At 38.3% G+C, this 15380-nt stretch overlaps 1 protein-coding gene across 5 annotated transcripts in view; it reads right to left on the reverse strand.

Annotated features, from left to right (window-relative positions):
- Positions 1-1666: 1666 nt before the first annotated feature.
- The window catches only part of PSPC1 (paraspeckle component 1), a 56382-nt gene continuing 42668 nt past the window's right edge, over positions 1667-15380 (reverse strand). Inside the window, exons 7-10 of one of the 5 annotated variants that reach the window (XR_008840620.1) lie at positions 4551-4654; positions 3546-3753; positions 2108-2219; positions 1667-1868 (exon numbers count right to left, since the gene is read on the reverse strand). The gene's annotated coding sequence lies outside the window, so the exon portion shown is untranslated. Of the gene's footprint in view, positions 1873-2107; positions 2220-3545; positions 3754-4550; positions 4655-7557; positions 7810-15380 lie in introns of those variants that run through there. The other 4 variants (XR_008840619.1, XR_008840618.1, XR_008840617.1 and 1 more) reach the window with 4 other exon arrangements.

Genomic DNA, 15380 nt, shown 5'->3' on the forward strand with positions numbered 1-15380 from the left:
AAGGCTTGCGCCCTGGAGCTGTTACTTGTATGGGCTTTCCCTGGCTAAGAACAGGGAGATGATTTTGGGAAGAAAGCCCTGTTTGGTCTGTTACAGCAGCTGTATTGTCTTACACTGACTACAATCCACCAGTGGGTGAGAGGGAAAGTGTCCTGGCCTCTCCCACCTGTAAAGGCTGTGCTGACAGTTTTTCTCAAAAAGGCTTTTACAAAGTTGGGTGAGACAACCCATATGAAAAAGCTTGCACAGGAGATTCAAAGGCTTTGGGAGTTTCTTCATCTTTCTACATCTGTCAGTTCTGTCAGCATCAGAATAGTTCTTTCTGTGAATAACAGGGTTAAGATCCTTAAAATCAAAAGTGAAGCCCCAGACCAGGTCCCTGCATCCACCCTTCCTCAAACCAAATTACCAGGAAGCCCCCAATGGTTCCACAATGCAGGGAGTCCAGGTAAGTACAGCCACACAGTTCTGCCTGGCACTGTTTTTATCAGTGGTATGGTGCAACACTTCCATGTGCTGGAACAATGATACATGACTGCCACCATACTGTGCACCACTACCGTGAGCCTGGCTCCATCTTCTCTACACGGTTCTCTTACACAGCCAGATTAACAGGAGCTCTTAACCACCCCCAGCTCCTGTCCTCCAGCTGGAAGGAACCCTGCTGCCTGGCCCTATGGCCCCTGTGCTTCAGCCTTCTGATTGCCCAGTGACTTCCATGGGACATGTCCCCACATCTTCTCATCTTCAAGAGCTCAGAACTGGGCACAGTGTTTCAGCAGCAGGCTCAGAAGTACGAACAGAGAGAATGCTCTTTTGGCCCCTGCTCAGCCATGATCTTCCAATGGAGCCCAGCATGTGGATGGACACCTTCATCATCACTTGGCCCTCAGGGCCCAGATCAGCCTCCACAACGCTGCTTCACCACCAGTCTGTGCCCAGGATCTACAACTGCATCAGCTTTGTTCAGTTCCCACTGCAGGGCTTAACTGCATGAAGTTCCTGTCAAGTCTTCAATTCTTCTCCACTGCCTTGCTGATTTCAGGAAATAGAAAATAAACATCCTGTTACTCACTTAATTTGAAGTAGTTTTGCAATAGCTATAGAAATTGAAAAAAACCCTGGTGATATGTTATAGGCCAATGTTCAAATCACATCCCATAAAATTAATTTTCCAGTCTTCATTCATGGTTTTTCATCTTTTTATTGGGCTACATTAAGACAGCAGGCAGTTGTAGCATAACTTCTTACTCAACAGTACAGAGAGCTTACTGCAGCTGTAATCTCCCCTATGATTAACATTTCCTTCCAGTTGTTTCCAGCTGTCACTGGCTCATACCATTTTTCTCTAGGTAGTTAATATTTTTGTGTTCTTCTAAACAGAATCCACATTATCACTTTTCTTTAAACCCTTCCACTTTCATTTTTTTTGTCATATATTGTAGGGCTTGAAAATATTTTCATACTTTAAAAAACCCTTTTTAAAGTCCAACAGCAATCATTTGAACCAAGGAGCAGTCATTTAATATATCATTTACTCTTACTATTCTTGTAGAATGTACAAACTTTAATCCTTTTACTGACCCTCATTTCCCTTAACACTGCTGTTTCTAGAAAGAAATCTACTTTGAGTAAAGTCTAGATGAAAAGAGCATCAATACTTCAGTTACACATCAGAGTAGGCCAACATCAGCTTTACTGTGAAATGCTGGACTGGCACCACCTTCTGTGCCAGAGGCTGAAGACAGTAACATCACAAAAGCTGTAACTTGTCTCCTCTTGTAGGAAGAGGTCTTGGACCTCACATGCGGATGTATTCACATTCTTCTAACAGCCCTTTTCCCTCGGGTAGGTCTCACAGGTCCAGCCTGGCTACAAGCAGAGAATATGATCAGTCCATCTTTCTCCTACCTTCAGCCAGGTGTGACAGATTTAGTTACTATTTTATTAGTTAACAGTATTATTTGTGTGCCCAAGAGCACAGAGAGATACAAAGAAAAAACCATACACATATTAAGCACAAAAATAGTACTAACAAACTGAAAACAGAGTACAAAATGTACCATTACAGGAGTTCTAACAGGTGACAATACAATTATATTCTCACCAGGATGGTCTTTGCAAGTTCAAGGTGCAGAACAGCATTTTGTACATCATCACAATGTAACAGCCATCTTCAGTTCTGAGGTTGGGCAGCCACAAGCAGCTTCCATTTAAACCTAATGCATTCAATGGAGAGGAACATTTCCAAGAAGTAAGCCTAATTCAGGCTGAGGAATTACAAGAGACACTTCAGTGATAACTTCCTTGCAAGTGTGATTTTGTCATCAAAGCACTTAAGAAGACTCTAATGACAAATAACAGAACAACACATCAGCAAATACAGTTGGATAAAGAGCTGAGAAATGCCAGCAATTTTTCAGACAGCCCTCCTCCCCAAGGTTACCCGGAGCTCCCTCTGCTCAGGAAGTCCAGGAGCAGCAGCCTGGCACAACACTTAACACAATTTCATTATGCCACTACGCTTTGTCAGCCAGGTTCATACTGCAGTCTGAGGTCCACACACAAGTGAGGAATGGGGAAAAGAGGAAGAAAGGTTTTTATTACTTCACTGAGACAAGTTGTTCTTTAGTCAGTAAAAGGAACACTTGTATCTCCAAGGAACCTTGACCATCCTTTTTTCCCTTCACAGGAAGGAAGTTGTAAGCTGACAGAAAAATTCTGAGATGCCTGGGAAACCTGCCAAACACTGAGGTTCCCAACTGGCTCTCATGGCACAGCAGCACTCTCATATGTAGTGACAAGCAAGACTGAATTCCAATGGATACCTGGTCAACACAAAATATCCTCTGGATAAAAAAAAAAAAAATTGAATCAAACTCTGAAAAAATTAGGCATTTTCTGTCTTGCTACTACTTTTCTAATGAAGAGCTTTAGCTGCATGTCTTTTTTAGATTTTGTGAGTAAATGCTTATAGCTTGCTTATTTCCATAGTCTGGTTAATATTACAAATTATTGTGTAATAATTTTTTATACTGTGATTTTACTACAGCTAGGAAATAATGGGATTCCTTAGTAAAGGGGAGAAGCAAAACCACAAAACAAGGTGTGCAACAACTTTCCCGCCTCTTCAGTGCCCCTTCCAGTACCAAGAACATGACAGGGTCCAGGTTAGGGAACACAAACTGGACAAGTCACACGTGCTGAGCCTGATGGATGCTCTCATGAGTGCTTGTAAGGCCACTCTCCATTGCTGAGAGTGTGGCAACTGGGAGAGGTGTGCAAAGGACATGGGGAAAGCAGAAGTCACTCTGGTCTTCAATGGCAGGAAAGAGGACCCGGGGAACTACAGGCCCTGGGAACGTGGTGGACCAACTACTCCAGAAAACCACTTCCAGACCACGAAGGGCAAGAAGGTAAGTGGCAGCACTCAGCATGGATTTACAAAGAGGTCATTTGCAAATTCTTAAGGATGCCAACAGGAGAGCTGCTCTGGTGAGGTGACCAGTTCAGTGGACACGGGCAGAGCAGTGGATATTGCCTACCTTGGCCTAGGAAATCTTTTGACAGCCTGGAGGCCAGATGGCTGGAAAGCCCCTTTGCAGGTAAGGACATAGTGGCCCTGGTGAACACCAAGTCCAAGAACCTCTCTGAGCGAAGATTGCAACCTGGCTCTAAAGGCAGCCAATGGCATTGTGCTTTACAAAGAAAGTTGCCAGCACATGGAGAGAGATGGTCATCTGGTCTGAACCCCTGCAATGGACATGGACACCTTTTACATATGATTACAAAACAGATAAATTGTTCTGGTCCTTTATATAGCCAGTTCTCTTATTTACTGTTAACCACAGAGACAGCTCTCAGTCCTTTTGCTAAGCCAAACAAACACAGGAGAATTAACACAAGTTTCTCTTGCTTTACCAGTAGAACTTGCATATCTTGGTCAAATCCCACCAGTGTTTAAATTTACTTTTTACTTTATAAAAATAACTGGTATCTTGCAATTTTGGAACTATCAGAACTACTGAACTTAGCTGCATAGAACTCACTTTAAAACCTTGCTGTCAGCCCCAGTGAGATGATGCCCACAGTCAGGGTAGATGGCACTACATACCTGTCTGCATGCAAATTAAACTGTGCCCCAGGCTTCCCAGGCTGCATGGACACCACCTTCCAGACCAGAGCTCTCTGATTAATGTCAAACTGTTCAGAATTAGTAACTACTGTATTGGTTGTACAAACAGGATTCTGAGTGCAATGTATCAGTAACATCCAGCAGCTCAGACATGGCATCATATTAATGTGGCACTACGGGGTTTGGATTGCTGGCCAGAGCTTGATCTGACTGCTAGAGGCTGTGTACATATGCTTCAAGTCCTTTAAAAACATAACACGTGGCAGGAATTATACCAGGAATTATATTATCTGAAATCATTAGTTGAAGTTAGTTGAAGTGTAGAAGCACAAAAACATCAAATCACAAATCTGAACCAAAAGTGGGGTACTGATTTCAGTAACTGCTAGATAAAGCCATATACCTTAATACGTACCTTGTACTAAAGCCTGCTTTAGGATTCCCTTTTGTCTGCACAAGACAGCAGAAGGATTCTGCACAAGCCAGTCTTCATTTGCATTTTAAGATTTTAATAGTAACCTAAAAAATAAAGAGACTGTAAATAACTGACATTTCAAGCAAAAGGGAAAACACCTTATTATGAAGTAATAAAACATAAAAAAACTTCCCATTACCAGAAAAAAAATCCATTTATTCTCTACCCATTCTTACCACTTAGTTGTTTCTCCAAAGATTTTATTTAAATTTTTAGTACCTCTGCAGTTAAACAACAGCTGTTCCAAGAACATTAGCAAGTTCCCAGATTTTCATATTTCTGCTCGGAGTAGATTAACTGCAGTTCTGCTCCAAAGAGCCCCAAGTCATTTATCTCTGGAGGTTTTCGAAAACATATGTACTTCATGGGACAGAAGACATTCTACATGTTGTCTTCTAGGCCTGCCAAGGCACAAGTGGAGCAAGTGGCATTTCATCCTTTTAATATTAGTGCCACTAAAATGATCAGGATCCCTGCACACACCACTGAGTCATCAGTGACACTTGAGAACTAATAGCTCTCACTGCAGTCTTTCTCTTTCTGCAGCATGTTGTACAGACACTATTAATTAGGGGAAAAGTTACCTATCAAAATAATATAAACTGAGCTGGAGTAAAATGTCCCACTCTGTAATAACATTTCACAACAGAACTGCATACAAGTATCATTAAAATACAGTTTAATACTACAAGCATTAGAAATTAATGCAAAAGTTTAAGACTTCCATGATTTTACAACTTCTGCAATAGATCTACTTGTATTTGCAGTAACTGCAGTTGGAAGAACAGCTAGTATATATTATTCCTACTACGTTTACTAATCAGTCATTAAATTATTGTCATTCTATTAAAAATGCCTAAATAGAAGTGTTAATAAAGGTATCCATCTTGCACAATGTGTGTCTTCTCACAGAGTACACATGTGAAACAACTGTCCAAAGTGTTTAAAATTTAACAGCTCTACACCCTAGCCATTCGGGCTTCAAAACAGTTGAAAACACATTCCCTCCTCCCTGAATTAAAATCACCTCTTCTCCACAAATGCCTCTGACTTGAAATAAGATGTGAGCACTGTGATGTTTGATAGGCTTGGCATAATCCCTTAGTCAGGCACTTAGATGCATTGCAGAGCCTGAGAGCCCTAATGAAATATCTATGGAGAAGACTGCCTGGAAATGTCCTGATTACAACAGCACGAAGGGGTGAAGAACTCCCCATACTCTCAAGTAAGGGCTTGTTAAAACAATTTGCCAACATCTTGAGGTCCTGTTTATCATAAAATTTAACACACCCTGCAAATATTTATTACAGAAACAATTCTTTTGGAAAGTGACATGCAGGCTGCACCTTTCAGGCTACCTTCACTTTAGGAACAGTCCCAAAAAGCAACTCAAAAAGTGACATACGTGTAAATTACAACACAACCACAAACATTTATTTACCTTATCAGACACAGCTGAAAACAGGCTGAGACTCATAGCTCACAATAAATACCGTTTTAAAGTTGGCATGATTTAATGTCAAAGTCCTATTAAATTCTCCCATTTGGTTCCTTTTTATCGCCCCTCCCACCCCATGGTGAAGCTTGCTATCAGATTTCAAAAGTTCAGTTATCTATTCTGTACCAGAAATTCAGCAAGATAGACACTTTCTTCCTAAAACAAAAATGATAAGAGCACAGCCCACTAACCCTTCCTAACCAGAGCTATAACTTCACAAGTGTTGATACCACAATAATTTAGCAAGTCAAATGCAGTTATAGCTGTAGTGATGAACTGTCAAGTTATATGCAGCTGGCTGGAACTGTCATCTGAACAAGTGTTAGTGTCCTGAGACATGGTAAAATTAATGTAGCTATTGATCGGTATGTACTCATTTAACAGGAGGGCTAAAATTAAAAACTGCGCACCTTTCAGTCTGTGTTTTAATATTAAAAAACACCAATAATTAGATTCTCCCTTTTTTCCCTCATTAAGAAAGCTAAAGCATCAGGGCCTAACACAGTCTCTCCAGTTTCTGTAACTCACAGTGTATATTACTTTCTCTTTCTCGGCCACCCAGATTTACTGAAGAGAAAGCAGTGAGCTATATCCTTGGCAACCAAGAGATATTAGTGACAAAGTTGTAGCCAAATAAATATGGTATATTTTTAATGACGGGCTCTAAAACCTCACAGTAAGACTGCTGGGAGTGTTAAAATGTGTACGATTTTTACTAGGAATGTGCCTCTGCAATATTTGTTCATGATTCTCTTCTAAGATCATTCCAACCTCTCTACAGTATATATAAACTCTACTGTTCATGTTAGCAGTAATTACTTTGTTAGAGCTGAATGTATTCAACCAGCCAGTGATGAAAAAAGTGATTTCTGAGAGTGTGCTGGAACACAACAGAAAGTTGTTTTCAAAGTAAGAGACTGAAATTTCATTCATATGATAACGCTTTTCATTAAATTAAAACTCAAAGTGGGAATGGTGCCAAGCAAAATTAATCTGAAATTATCTGAAAGGCTAACAGCATGATAAACATGTGTGTTCTGGACAGGAGGCATCACACACAAACTGAGTGATACTGTGCATTATTGTGCCATTATGAAGGAAGATTGAAAACCAGCCCTAAGTGCACCTATCTCAAGTAACACATACTCAGCATGGCAGGATCTCTCCAGCAGAGACCAACTGTGCAGGACAGGCTCCAGGCTGCCAGCACCAATTCAGAGCAGGAACAGCTGTGACACTACAACACCAAAGGACTATTCACATTTACCTTGCACACAGATGCACGGCAGCTTCACCAGCCTTGACTGACAGAACAGGTTTTGTGGTTTGGTTGAGGGTTTTTTTGTTTTGTTTTGTTTTAAATAGGATAATAGGATTTTTGGTGGCTACTGTGACAAACAGCTTCCCCCCTAAGTCTCCCCTTTATTTTTGATCTATTTTAAAAATTACCTAGCAACACACAGCAGCACAGGTAAATTTTGACTTCCACTGAAGTGACCATATGGCATTTTGCACCAGCAGGCATAGGTATGATTTTTAGAGTAGCAGAACCACTATCCAAGCACACAGAAAGAAGAACTCCAATGCCGAGCTGTTCTCAGGAAAACAGACAATCCCTTGTGGCCACTTATTTGGGGTTTCCAAAGGGAACCCGAGATGATCCGCAGAGCTGTGTTCATGTTAGCATTTGTTCAGGCTTACCTATCAAAAGGTAACAGATAACAATGTTGGCTGCTGACATACTAACAGAAGATACAGTGCTAGACATTCTTAAATGGTCAAGCAATCTTATCCTCCCCATTCTTCTCTTAGTTTTAACTTTAGTGTGGCCAACCCTCCTCATCTTAATTATGATTAGTCCCTGCTGAGGACAATAAATCATCAGAGACTAAATAAATTTTTCCCAATCTTGTGTTTGTCTAATTCTCTTAATATACTTGCAGAGAAGTAGAAGCAAGCAAGCATTTAAGAGAAAAAATATTACCAAATTAGGGCTCAAAAGAAGAATTAAGTTCCTAGAAACAAAAGGAAAAATACTACTTAAGCTAAGCCAATGAGGCATTCAATTTCCTTTGCAAGATTATTGAAAATATTTTGCATCCGTTTTACAATTTTCAAGTTACAAAGTGTAGGGTACCTAAAGTTAGCATCTTACACAGAATGAGGAATGCGAATGCAGTAATATTCCTCTTCTGGGATCAGATTTCAAAAAGGAAAAAATGGTGCCAGTTACTAGTGGCCAGGAAATGAACCAATGCCACTGACAATATGTGATCAAGGGACATTTGTTTCTATTTTGCTTGGATTGCAAATCTTTACCATATAGAAATTACATTATTTCTTCAGTATTTAGGGAATGATGAGCACATCTGAAAATATTTAAACAGAAGATACAAAAGTTTTCACCTGTACAGCTTCAGTAAGGTCTGAATTCAAAGACACTAAAATTTGCAAGCACCGTAAAATTAATAAAAATTCTTCATTTGCAAGTCATTACATTCCTAAATGCAAGACACAAAGTGGGGTTTACATATATATATATACACACACACATTATATTTTTTACAAAATTTTGTGAACTGTGAGGCAGTAGTCCAAGTCATTAAGATAATTCTGTATGAAACAGCCACTAAATCCTGTATTTTTTAACAGAGCCCCTTCCCCTATATGACACTCCCATTTCAAGTTGAGGAACCTGCAGCACCAGAATAACTGGCTCCTCAATGATTTTAATAATTAACCATTTTACAAATGTTGTCATTAAAGCAGCAAAAATGTCTTTCAGTGTTCAGATTTTTACTTCAATGACTGTGCTAATGCTAAACAACTTAGAAAAATGTCCAAGTAATGGTGTCATTTTCTCCATTCAGAACTCACAGGATATGTTACACAGATGTGAAGTTCTGTGATACTTCAGAATGAACAGCTAAAAAGTTTAAAAAAAAAAAGAAATAATAATGTCTAGATGTGACTTCACAAAGAAAACTTAAGAAACCTGACAGATGAAAAGTATCTGAAAATGCTGCACTTGGCACTGGAAGCTACAGTTAAAAGTTCATGAGATAGTTCTGCCAGGTTCTGGAAACTCTGAGCTCACCTATCACAGAAACAGATGTAGAGAAGTCTGCTGTAAACAAGATATCATTAAACCAGCACAGCTAGCACAGAGTTAAATAGGATCAGTACAGCTCTACTATTTTAACAGAAGTCAGGATACTGTTGGCCTACACACAATGTGAACAAACTTACACTTACGTAAGGAGTTAAGAGAACCACTAAGATTTCAGGATGTTTAAACAGGCATATTTCTATTAAGACTCATTTTCTATTTCAAAATAATTTTAAATTGTTTTAAAGTAGCAAAAATGCGCATATGCAAAGCCTAAGAGACAGTTTTATCTTAGTTTTAAGACTACAGAAAATCAGCATAAGTTTTGTATTATAGAAAAATTCTTACATAAAGTAGTGATGACCTCACTAGTTTGAAGATATTTCCAAAACCTAAAGAGGAATCTAGTTTCACACAAAACTTCCTATACTGTGCATAATCCAATTTTCTCTAATTAAAAAAAAAAAACAACAAAAAAAAAAAAACACCCCACCAAACAGTATTCCTAAGGAATTGTGAAACTCACTAATACACAGCTTTTGAAGTGCAATTCTGCTTTACAGAACTTCACACAGTGCTCCCCATTCCCTCCTGTAAGGTTCCTTACCTGTCATTTTTCCAGCAGGTGCCAAGTTAGGCCAGTGTCCTAACCTCCTCTTCCAAAATAATGACAGCAGAACTGATTATCTTTGTGGGGCTAAAATCTCTGAAGCCGTTAGACTGTGCTGGGGGAAGGGCAGGGCAAGATGTGGTCACACAGTCTTTATTAACAACAACTTGTTCACTCCGAGAGTTTTCATCTTTGACATGCTCCATTTGAAAATGTGAAATTTAACAACACTACCCAGCACATACATCTACATTGAAATGAAACCTACAATGGAAGGATTCAAATACCTAAGCATGTAATAGGGTTTAACTGTTAATTCATTCATATAAAGTTTAATAAATTCAAAGTTTTGCTTAGATGACAGAATCATGGATATGTTAATGTCTGAAGGGACCTCTAGAGATCATCTGGTCCAACTCCTCAGCTCAGGCAGGGCCACGTAGAGTCAGTGCCCAGGATCACATCCAGATGACTTGTGGCATCTCCATGAATGGAGACTCCATAACCTCTTTGGGCTGCTGTGCCAGTGCTTGGTCACCCCTCATAGTAAATATGTTTCCTGATGCTCAGAACTAACCCCCTGTGTTTCTGGGGGTACCTGTTGCCTCTGGTCCTCTGAAAAGATTTGTGATTCTTTGTGCAATTAAGTAATTTCCTTCCTGTATTTTACCAGGTGACAACTGCCATCTCAAATTACTGTGTAACAGACGCAGAATACCAACTTCTGGCTTCCACCATAATAAAACCATATTTGGTAGAAAACAGAAAATCTTACATTAGAGTTGAAATACACAGGAAATGGAATCTGTATTTCAAGACAAAGATAACAAACAGCATTAATAAACTGCAGGGTATCCTGCAAGTGTTCTACCCCATATTGGTACACTGACATAGACTTACCTGTTTTGAAAAAACCCACAAAGGAAGGCTGAATAAAAGAACCATTTCTCTATTTGCTACTCTTGTACTGACTGGCAAGCTGGGAATCAAACTTGGCTTTTTGTTCTTTCCTTGCACAAAGAGACATTTTGCTGATGCTGCACTATCAGGATTTACTTCAGTTTTATGGTACCACAGAATGCTGTAAATTCTATGTACAGCATTTCTTATTTTAGTAGAAGTCACTACTACCTGCAAGATATTCTTCCTACCCAAAGCGAAATAGCTAAGTTAATATCGAACATTTGAAAAAATAGATTTAAGCTCAGCTGTCATACATAGACCAAAGCAAACACCCACTAACATGTGGCAAAGAGGACTGAAAAACACTGTGTTAGAAACAAATTCAAGTCTGAATAACAGATCAGGCACCTTAGTGAGCATTCAGAATACTGTTAACCATTCCACCATATACCCCCCATAATGACACTCCAGTTGGTTACCATTTTCTTCACTTGAGAGCAAAGTACAGGCCTCAGTGATGACACTCGTTTGCACAGGACTAGGTCAAGAACACATTGTGAGAAGTGGGGAACTCCCTTTTGCTATCATCTTATATACAAAGGCAGTAATTTGGCATCATATCCAAAACTAAATATTTGTGATCAGAGACTGATGGTTAGTACTGTTTTTCATCATGGCTCACTAAGATTTCAAGATGCAAGCTCGCACTATAATTCTCACATTAAAAATACTAATTTACAAACAAGCTATCAAAATTATCTCGGGTGCCAAATTTGTCAACATCAACACATTAATTACACACACAGACTAAAACATAAAAGCTGTTACTTCAGTTACCTGTTTGTGACTTTTGATGTACTCAAGTAAAAACATCCATTCTAAAACACTAGAAACACTACTTGCAATGTCTTGAAAAAGAAACTCCACTTAAGCAAGCAGCAGCTTCTCCAAAGATGTCTGCATTTCAAACTGAAGTTCTGCATCCTGACAGCATCCATTTCTTTGAACAATTAACAGAACATATACTCGTTATCAGATTCTTTTTACAGACCACCTTCAGAGCTTTTTGCTCTCCTATTCTGCTCAATCTTGTTCTGGTCTTCTCCTAACTTTACTCCCATCTTATTTAACAACTTATTTTGGTCAGCTTACTTTCATTGTGGACTCTGCAAAATCTTGCATCTGATCAGCACCTGACTGATGGGTATGTTCTGACAGGGTATATTTATGCATAAAGTTTGAAGGACTCCAATTTACATCAAGCTGTGAAAGCCAAAATAAATGCAGAGGTCTGAACAGTTTGAAGATGAACCTCAGAAAACAAAGGTAGAACAAAATCCAAGTATCTTTATTACAAACTTAGAGAATTAGAACCGTCCAAAAGATTAATTTTCTGTAACATGCCTGGAATTATTAAAGGAATTTGTCTCACTGACAGTACAAATGTAACTAGTTTGTATTTTCTGTACTTTCCTAAGTCTCTACTCAAACTTGCTCAGATCAATATCTCATTGATAATACAACATTTATTAATGAAAAGTAGTATTTGGAAGTGCACTGTAATGACTGAACAGGTATGAACTAAAATGACTGCAGCTGATAGGAGCAAATGCTGATTTATGATGGCACCACTCTAAACCCACAACTGGCTGTCACTACCTAAGAGAATTCACTAAGCAGAAAAGATGCTGAAGAGACTTTGAAAAGTGTCTGTGCAGCCATAAATGAACTTCATTCACTGAGGCACATGAAGCAACTGCTGAAACAATCAAAGGCACTACTATATTTCAAGTCCTGGGAAGGCTGTGACAATCATGCAGATGTACACATACCAACCCAGCAGACAAACATTAAAGATGCTGACTCTTCAGCCACTCAGATTTATCACTGTGGCAAGATAACTATGTTCTTCATAAACTTAAATCCTGATAATCCTATTCTTGCTTTGTCACAATCAAGGCAAAGATGACATTTACCTGCCATAAGAGCAGGACCAGATTTGTGCAGCACCTTTTTCTAAGCAGGAGCTCCCTTAAACTCATGACAGAAGCTCTCTACGGGAAGCACCGGTACTAAAGTTATACATATTTGAACTTCAGTCCTTCAGCAGGAAATTTTATCCTGTATATTAAGTAGGCTTTCCCTGCATGTTATTAATTTGACCTCTGTTACTTTTAAGCTATGTAGTCAAAAAGTAAAAAAACACAAGAAAATACACTTAACTCCCCAATAACATTACTCTTCTCATCTTAATAAAACGCAGGCCTTCAGAATTACTTTTTCCATTAAAGCATGTATTTTATTTGAATGTTTACACTGAACTAGGTTATTTTATAGCAGAGCTCTGAAACAACATTTAAGAATTTTAGATGAAGTTTTTTAAGTCATGTTTGGGGGTCTTTAATTCTGTGGTAGCTCCCAAATTCTCAACAGCTGCAAAGTGAAAGATAAGATCAAGCCACATTTTCCTGGTTTTCCACAATAGTATCTCCCCCATCTGTAAATCCATGAAGAGCACTTATCTACTTTTACTTTTCTGTATTAGTATTCACACACATAAGTGAGTTCAGAAAGGGTAACTATCTGTTAAGTTCTCATGTACTCTTTCACTTAATTATAGCATAATTACACAAAAGAGAAAGTATGAAATTACTTTAATCCAGAACAGAACTTCTTTTGTCCCCCTTAGAAAGGACATAAATCCTTGTTAAAGGCACAACAGGTTAAGAATACATATATGATATATACTAACAAAACACATATGAAGAAGTACGTAACAACTTGTCAAATCATAGAAAGAACTGGTTTTTACTGTGCATCTGACATATTTCCCTTACTTTAAATCATTTCTGTCAAGTTTAGTGTTAGAACCCCCAAATAAAGTTTCATACAGCTCATGTCTTCCACATCATCAGGAAAACGTAAAGCCTTTTACAATAAAAGAAAATCTAGAGTACAGAAAAGGAAACAAAATCCTAGAAGGAATGGATTAGGATAACAGGAGCAGGCCAGCAACAAATATCCTATCTGAATGATTTGGCTCAATTCTACAGTCACTTTACATCTTCACATCACTTCTAAAGCTTGGCAGAAGTTTGCACAATTTCCAATAGAATTGTAGTGTAAGGTTAGAGTAAAGACACCCAGGTCCTCAGTGTCAAGCCAGTAAAAGATTTAGAGCTCAAGACCTCTAGTAAAATAGTTTTCCAACATTCTTTAAAAATACACCATTTGGCTTCCTTCACACTAGACAATTTCAAATATACAAGACAGATTTAAAAATCCCAGTAAATTTTTAAGCAATCATATAAAGTAGATTCTACAATACAAGTTTTCCCACACAAGATCTCAAGAACCAAGCAACATACAATAGTCAATACTTCACCCTCCCCCATATATCTAGATGAAGACTTTCAAACCTGTGAGGATTTCTTTGATTACCACAGCAATAAAGCAGAAATGCCAGTGCAGCATAAAGGTTCTGGGCACTGAGTTTTAAAACATCATTATGCTCAATATGTATCAGCTTTTATCCAACCAGGCTTAAAGGTATAACAACATATCATCAGTAACTATCAACACTTGAATTACCCTATTTCTGATAGGATTTATGCTACATGCCATGACGTCCAGTAAAGAATATGTGCCTAAACTAACCAATTCTATTTTTACAATGGAGCAGCGAACTAATACTGGATGAAATACGATAAATTATATTTCTTTTTAAATCTTTGTAATAAATGAGCCCAATGTAAGGAGTAAAATACGCATGCCGAGAAACATAATGCAACTGAAAACGAGTCTGATTTCTCCACAAATCTGTGCTTTCTCCACCCCCACCCCATCCTAAGGGGATTGGCTAATTTAGTACTTAGAAACTATGAAACTCAAATTATTTTTTTTATGTTTAATACAGCTTGTGGAGTTAAGAGTACTATTCAGAGCAAACACCAAGACATTTGTGTTTAATTTACTGTCTCGTAAACAACACTTAGGATTAAAACCAGACAGAAATTAAATGTTTTCTGTCATTATTCAAGGTTTTTAACCTTGAATAATGATTCTTACGTGTGCTGTAAGCAGGAAGAAGTCTAGAATAATCATGCAGAAAGTATACCAAGTGATTTCATTCTCCTGAGTCAACTATCATTTTAGAAACAGTAAGAAGAATCCAGGACTTCCATTTACTTTCCTAATAAACACTTTTTCATTACTTGTTACTTTTTCCCATATAAAATAGAAAGAAGTGTATTTTGCTAAGAGCATGCAGAGTAAACAGAAGACAGAAAACAAGTTAAAAACCCTCCTAAACAAGTTACATAATACTAAACAAATACTCTGGTACCCCCCATCTACAGACAGTTGCATTCATCAGTGTGAGCAATAAATGAAACAACTGTGATGCAAGAATGATGTCAAACATGCATTAAGTGGTACTACAAAAGCTACACAAAGTATAACATGGCAATAATAAACTGACACATATCCCAAAATAATTTTAGAAGTACAGCCATCCCTGCTGCCAAGTTGACAATTTTCACTTTTAAACCATCAATTCAATAGATGACAATTCTTTCATACACTTTCTTTTAAAACTCTGAACATTCACTTTTAAATTGCAGTAATTGCACTCTTCACACACTAAGGCAA

Source organism: Oenanthe melanoleuca, chromosome 1 (genome assembly GCF_029582105.1).
Source record: "Oenanthe melanoleuca isolate GR-GAL-2019-014 chromosome 1, OMel1.0, whole genome shotgun sequence".
In the NCBI taxonomy this organism is placed as follows: Eukaryota; Metazoa; Chordata; class Aves; order Passeriformes; family Muscicapidae; genus Oenanthe; species Oenanthe melanoleuca.